General features: G+C 31.5%; 1 long non-coding RNA gene across 1 annotated transcript; it reads left to right on the top strand.

The window, feature by feature from the left end:
* The first annotated feature begins 5645 nt into the window (after nt 1-5645).
* Nucleotides 5646-8109, top strand: LOC134712443 (uncharacterized). Its single transcript, XR_010106285.1, has 3 exons — nt 5646-5889; nt 6433-6567; nt 7050-8109. It is a non-coding gene; the product is annotated as an uncharacterized LOC134712443 (long non-coding RNA).
* Nucleotides 8110-8319: the final 210 nt, after the last annotated feature.

Genomic DNA, 8319 nt, shown 5'->3' with positions numbered 1-8319 from the left:
TATGAACTCTAAAAGTGAGAAAAAAAATATGTATGAGTCATTTAAATTATAATAATAACCCTGAACATGTCGGTTAAAGCTGATGGACTCTTATGATTTGAAAATTTGGAGATGTTAGAATATACGAATATCAGATATCGGAGAGGTTTGCATTGTGTGTGATGTAAAATGTTGACTAGTCAAATATCTTCAAGGCCGCCTTGTTTTGTTAGGCTATGTGAGACGAGTTATACGCAATCAATGTTTGGTTGGATTTATTCATATTTTTCGAAAAACTCACGAATACAATTCGTGTACATGTGTCATTATGATATTAAAGGGGTATTCTACTTAAAAGACGATTTTCAATTTTACAAGCAATATCAACAGTACTATAAAGTACTGTAGAGATGTGAAATTAACAATAGTATAGTAGAATCAGGCCCGTAGCCATGAATTTCCAAGGGAAAAGGAGAGAGGGGTATTTGGACTCACGTACTCAACTTTAACAGTCACAACTTTAACAGTGCTTATTTGTTTTCAAAGGGGGGGGGGGGTCGTACGCCTCCCTCCTGGCTACGAATATGAGAATAAAATAAAATATTTTATTTTCCAAATTACAGGGCTAATAAACAGCTTATGAAATCAAGTTCAATGATTCAAGTAGTATACATAGACTGCAAAGATAAACACATGCAAATAAATTCAAACAAATTACAAATCACTTCTTTTTCTCTCTATATAATTTCTACATTCAAGGAAATTAAAATGCACCATCTATGGACATTAGAAAGCTTACATGCAACTGGTCATCTAGGATATCATAACAGATTCATCGTTTTTTGAAAGACGATCAAACTCGACAATTAGAAACATGCGTTCTCAGCAAAATTTGGTATTTCAAATTACCAATAAGCAACGTACCAGCAAAACGTTATTTAATGTTAAGACCAAATACTTTGTTTCGTATGTAAAATTAAAAAAAAAACGTATTAAAAAATGTAGAAGGAAAGCTGATTTCCTGTAATGACTAGACTTGTGTTTATTAAAATATATTTGTGAGTAGCTTATGGTTAGGGAAAAAAACAATCCCTCATTGTAACAAATATTTTAAAAGACAAATCATCATTCCATCCATCCTTCCTTGTAAAATCAACAGTTTATTTCTTCCTCTAAAATGACTAACACATCTATTTTCGTTTCGGTGAATTAATTGCCTTATATGATTATCGTAAACGTAGATCTAAAATATGAATAACTTATAATAATATAATAATTATCATATTATGTAGGTGTTTGAGTAATGTTTTAACGAGAAAAGGTGTACTTTTACATCAGCAAAATAAAATGAAAATCATTGATAAAACGGATATCATAAATCTTGAATAGTACATCTTATACTGCAACCGTTAAGTCCTTTAACCGGCACAAGTCGTGATTTCACTCTCATATATTAAAGTTTAAATGAAACGCTTTTCTCATATTTTGACCATCTACTTTTTTTTTTTATATAATTCAATATAATACCGCTATTGCCTTCGGAATAATTTAAAGCTAGTCGAGTCAGCAAATCTGAATTTCATAACCGATTCCTATCAAGTATCTTATATATCTTCAGGCTATATGGTTTAATAGTTATTTTAAAGTGTTTGATCTTTTTAATTCTTATTTGTAATTTATAGGTGAGGTGACCGTTTAAACACCTGTATTATGTTAAAAGTCAAAGTTTCTATAAATCTTTATTCGACATATTCGAACGATATTTTCAAGATCATACAATTACTGTCAACAGTGTGGCCTTGTACATTTTATTTACGTCAATTGTTATACTTGTTTATTTCAATAAACAGATATAAACAACTGCATGTGAACCCACGTATACCCTTTGTTTATCAAAGATTTTGTTGATAGCATACCAAGTAGAACTGACGTGATTTTGGTTTAGTTTAAAATCGCATGTTATAAGAAATCCGAGGTTATTTTAATTTTGTTCCATACAAAAACATAAAGAATAAAATTTCAACTGAACATACTCTACAAAACTGTATATATTTAATTAAACTTTAATTCATCTTTTGTTAATTAACACATTTAAAAAAGAAATGACGATAGAAACTATTGCAAATTACCTGTCTAGAAAGCAAAGAAACTTGAGCTCCCCTACAAAGAGTGTGGTTGAGGTTTACTTTGGTGCGGCATGTTTTATCATTTTACTTACATTTGTGCTGAAAGGCCGACAATACATTATCTATTGAACCTCATTTTAGTTCCATTTTCCAAAAACCATTTCGAGCCATTTCCTTCATTTGGCACATGTCCGTCGTCCGTTAACTTTAACAGAATAAAAAGCTACAACCAAGCTTGGCCATAGTAATCTTTATGATATCAATTTTTGAGTTGTGTTTGATAAACCCACCTAACCAACAGCCGTTATAGACCTGATAGGACAACAGTATTTGGAATGGTAAGATCTATCTACTGTGTGTTTTAACCCAAGGAAAAAGCAAAACGTATACTAGTATAAAAAAAGTTTATCTTGATCTACAAATAGTTCAATAAAATTGAAATTGGCAATAGAATCCAGTTGTTGTTGTTCTTTTCATAATGGCTTGTTATTTGAACATCTTCAAGGACAGTCAATTCTCTGACCGTCCAAATTATCAGAAAAGATTTTGGTCAGAATTCCTATTGCATTGTACAAGTTTTATGATCTTTTATGCTAAATTGTCAGGTGTGCGATAGATGCTCCGTAAGCTGTCGTTATAGCATTTTATTTTATGCATATGACTACCCCTTTAATAAACGTCTTAGGTTATACTTTATTATATATCTGCATTTTTAAGTGCGTGCATGTGCACTGAACGATTAGCCGGGTATTTTTTCAGATCTCTAAATATTTTATGAAGGATTTCCATTTATATATCTGATACTTTATTTCAATAAAATTTAAATTAAGTTCTAAATACATTTATCATTACAGAGAGACTTCTTAAACAAACATATTTACCTCAGTAATTGACAATTTATTTGTTCAATATATTATTTTTCATGCCTTTATTTTCATAATTGTGTTCCCGTTTCAAAGCCAAGTGTCGTGCTTTCGCACTGAAATTGTTGTTCGTATTTTTAATTTTTAGATTGACTGTAAAATAATTTATTTGATAAAATTGTTAATTAAACGACTGAATAAAACAGCAACTAAACATCATAAAATCAACAAGATAGCACTAAAAGTGGTCCTGAACTAGGATAAGTTGTATATTTTTTGTATTATCGATATTACATTTCTTCTCTGTCAAAATAGTATACGAATTTCATCATAAATACAACTTTGATACTATAAACTAAATTGTTTTCAAAAGAAGGCAACAAACGGGAGACATGTCCATAATGCATTGATTAAAACTATTGTGCAGCTACCCCGTGATGCATATTTGGTGTGGAAACAATATTCAAGAAAGATAGAACTTAAACTGCTGAGTACCGGAATTAATTATTTCACTGACAATTTTCGAAGAAATCTATTTTAGGTTACGTGAAATAAAAGAATTTCTCACAAACAGCGGTTGTAATCTGTTTATATTTCGAATTAAAGTTTCACTCACGAAAAGCACAGTTGTAATTCATTTATAAAGGGTTTAATCTTAACCAGTTTCATCTACCTTTAACCAGTTGCATTTCAATTACTGACATAACTCAAGACTGCGATTTTTTATAGTGATAACTTGTCTAATAAGAGCTAAATATATCACTTAAAGATCTTTGTTTTAGTCAAATACGTGTGGTATTGTTACGTTATTTGCTAATCTTATAATAACAAATGCACATCACATAATGTCGTTTCCATATTGTTTCAACGCACATCATATAATGACAACTGCACATCATATGACAACTGCACATAATATAATGTCTTTTCCATGCACATCATAATTTTATGTGCATATGATATAATATCGTTTCAATGCATAGCATATAATGACAAATGCACATTATATAATGGAATATGCACGTCATATAATGACATATGCATATCATATAATGACAAATGTACATCATATAATATCATGTCCATGCACATATGTCAAGTGCACATCATATAACATCATAGAATGATAAGTGCATATCATATACTATCGTTTCAATGCACATAATATAATGACAAATGCACATCATATAATGACATGTGCATATCATATAATGACAAATGTACATCACATAATGATAAATGCGTATCATATAATGACAAATGCACATCATATAAGGACACGTGCACATTATATAATGAAAAGCACACATCATATAATATCGTTTACATGCACATCATATGACATCGTTTCCATGCACATCATAATAATGACAAATTCACATCATATAATGACAAATTCACATCATATAATGACAAAAGCACATTATACAATGTCGTTTCCAGGCACTAACTGTAAAGGAAAAGTTACATCATTTATTTGGATCATAACATCTTATAGTCGAAATGCGACACTGGATATGATAAGGTACTTCTGGCGTAATGCAATACTAAGTCTTCGATATGTACCATGCGCCCAAATCTGCATTGCTATAAGCATAGACGAAGAAGATGCGGAAGATAAAAAGGAACGTTCGAACCTCGTTAGTTAAATGGAAGCTTTAAACGACGAAACGACGATAGCCCACAAAACACTACATAGAAAACTAAATACTGAGCAAAACGTCCGCCAACAAAATTCGGGGTGAGATCATTTACTCCAGAAGGATAAGCAGTTCCTGCACCACACATGGCACCCGTTGTGTTTCTCGTGCAAGTACATATGTGGTGATAAGTCTTATGTGATGTCACAATGGACAAAAATAGGCCCGGATTGTGGTTATGACAATTTGCACGTATCCGTAGGCATATTCTACATAAATATGTCATAACGGTCATTTAACTCGTGATGGCTTCCGTAAAACAAAGGTATTGACAATATGTTTCTATCAAAAATCTACCATCAACAGAAAATTTAAATGGATAAAACACTAATTAACCGGCGCATCAACAAGTGGCGGAGTCGAACTAGTGTTGTTGATTTGTTTGATGGTAGACAAGCATTGCGTGTATTAAAATGGGACAAATTAAACAACAAAACACGGATATAGAATAAGCAACTGAACCAGTTTCTATCTATTAAAAATGTTCTATCAAAACTTTTATTCGGAGTTTTACATATGTCAGTAATGCCGAGCACTGAATATTAAATGCAAGAAAGTGTGATCAAAAGTAAATGCTCATTATACATTTTATATATACTTTAGAAATTTATGTCTGCGTTCTGCATACCTTGAACTGAAACCCAGTTTCCGGGTGCATGCACATTTGAAATAAAACATGAATGAAAAAAGTAAGTGATACTTTAATTTAAATGAGTCTATATCGTAAACTGTTCGGTAAATACAAGTATAATGGTTAATGTCACTAACTTTTCATCCTTGAATAAATTTTGAAAGGTGAAAAAGGTATTTTTTGACATTTTCTTTACATAATGTAAAGTTAAACAGCTGTTTCGGACAGCAATCAGCTGATTGCCGCGGGTGTGTTCATTACCATTGTGAATAAACCAATCAAATTAAAGAAGGCTCATATATGGGCAAACATTAAAAGTTAATTCGGCGTAGTAAGTTTTAAAATTGTCAGCGTTTTGATTACAATGGAAAGGTGTGCGACTATGATTGACTACCCATCGACGGACCTCACTGTGGTTAACCTCGTGGCCCGGCTTCGTAGTATATAAGCCATGTGGTTTCAGAAACAGCTGATCCGGCCAAGAACTAGCTGATCCAATGCGAAACGACAGCTCGCATATAAAACAAAAGGACTTACAATTTAATGAACTGTTTGAATTAAATTATACAAAAAGTGATTAAACATAAAAGGTATGTACATATTGTTTTAGATTTAGATTTTGTCCGAAATTTGATGCCGGTAATTATATATTATTCTTCGATTTCTATATTTCCAAAGTATTTCTTGGTTGATTTAAATCAGTTGTTAGATACTTTCAAAGCTACTGTCTGTTTTTCAATGATGTACATCTTTAACTTTACTCAAAATATGACGTTTTAAGAATGAATAATTTAAAAGATACGAGCTTTTATTTTTTTTATGTTATTTGAATTCATTCATATTCGTTGAGGTACCAAGAAGTTCCTCTATTTACATATTACATTTATATTACACTGAACAATAATGTATTAAAACAATTCAATGCGCTTGCCATAAGTAATGCTTAAACGCCGGGTCGGACCGTCCGTGCTATAGTACTTCTTCAGACATTTACCGATAGTTGGAATGGGAATTATTTACGCAATTCATGCTTGCTATACCATATCTATTACCTTTTAGCTTTATAATATACGTAGTCTTCTATATTTAGCTGCATTGTCTTAATTTTATATATTATTTTTTTTCAACTTCAGAAATGGAACTTATCAAATTTGTAACATGTTGCTGTCTTGCTTCCATCTTATTGACAGATGTCATACTGGCATCTCCAACTAGATCACGTGACATAATTTCTGAAGCTGAACGTCTAGAATATGCAATTGAAGAAGGTAAATAATCTTTATATGTTATTTCATTATAGTACTATTTAAAAAAGTTGCAATAGAATTTTATTTCTCTTGAATAAAGACGGAAATAACCTAATTGATCATTGGCGTATGTCATGCAACGTATTGTTACTGAAAAAAAACAAAAGATGTAACATGCATTTGTCAATGAGATAGCAACCAAAATATTTTATAAAACTAAATACATCTACTTTACTAGTATGTTCTTTGTGTACTGCTTGTTGCCCGTAAGTCGTTTACCGTGTTTTGCCACGGCATTGCCATTTGTGTTCGACTTTGAGTTAGAATATCCTATGGTTACATTCGCCTCTCTTTAAAACCAATCGTGATGCCAATTTTTATTTAATTAAAACATTACATATCAGTACGATTAAATATGATTATAGGCAATTCAATGCCCATTTAGAATAACGCAAGCAAAAATTCCGTCTATCAATCTTTATTTATATACATTTTGTTTTTAGGTTTATCAGTATATAGGACTGAAAAGAAAAGACGACGACGACACCGTCGCAGAACGAATTTACTCATTGAAGCAATGCGAATGTGCCGTAATTTCCGACATTACCCACGAGAAAGAATACCTGAGCGATGCAGGGACATGATTTTTAGGCAAGACGACCGTCGGAGGGGTCACAATGGACCAACAATTGTCATTATAGAAAAATAGATAAATGCACTGACACTTTTTGGAATAAACTCAGGAATATTATACCAAGTCGGTAAAAAGGAACAAACATCAAACAGTCGAAGATTTTGCATCGGAATATTACAATGAGAAAAAGTGCGAATAAAGCTGTATTATAACAATGATATATAGAACAAAACGTGGCAAAGGAACAATACATTTGTTTCAGTTCCTCTTGCTTGCATGCCTGTATGTATGAATGTATTTTTTACGAATGACTGCAGGATCGAGATTTCTCTATTTTCTAATGTCCTCTTGTCGGACTTACTTTTGGGCCCAAAGTAAGTTCAATTAAAAATTCACCAAGTGATGAAAGAGTCTCGATCAATGTATGAATGGGTTTGAGTTGTTATTTATTAAGGAGCAGAGTTGATACGAGCATGTTAGTATAATGTTTCAGGAGTTGGTACAAGAGATGTAGTGGTATGATGCATGAAATTGATACAAAGATTTGGTACAAAAATGTTTGGAATATTATACATTATTCCTTTAACGTAAAATAAGTTAACCTAAAAATCATGACTTTTAATTGCTGATCTCAATCAATTTGAATGAAAGAGAAGATAAAATGGTCAGATTTCAAGGATTGAGAATATTATCTGGTAGTTGGTGCAAATACGCACATCATTTTATATTCATAAACTTTCTGTCTCTCTAATGCATTTTACATCAAACATTTGTGCAATATTTTTCTCATGTAAACTTTTGAGGAGTGTATTATATAATTATGATTTCTGCAATATTTGCAGTGATAAAATGGCCAAATTTTATAGATTATTGATATTTTGATATCAAAAATCATATTTAATTTATTAATAAAAGTTTTTTGAAAACTGCTCTTGTGATTGTATTATTCCATTTAAACAAGCATCATTTCGACAATGAGTAAACAGCAACAGCAAATTGCAATATCTTATTCAATATAAATATAAGCAGATATATCTCACAATGAGACAGCTGTCAATCAGAGACCAGATGATTAGAATGTTACAATTATGGGTCAGGCTACAGATTTCAATTTTGAGCAAAACCATCACCGTAGAGAA

This window comes from Mytilus trossulus, chromosome 3 (assembly GCF_036588685.1).
Source record: "Mytilus trossulus isolate FHL-02 chromosome 3, PNRI_Mtr1.1.1.hap1, whole genome shotgun sequence".
Classification (NCBI taxonomy): Eukaryota; Metazoa; Mollusca; class Bivalvia; order Mytilida; family Mytilidae; genus Mytilus; species Mytilus trossulus.
This window is presented reverse-complemented; position numbering and strand designations above follow the sequence as displayed.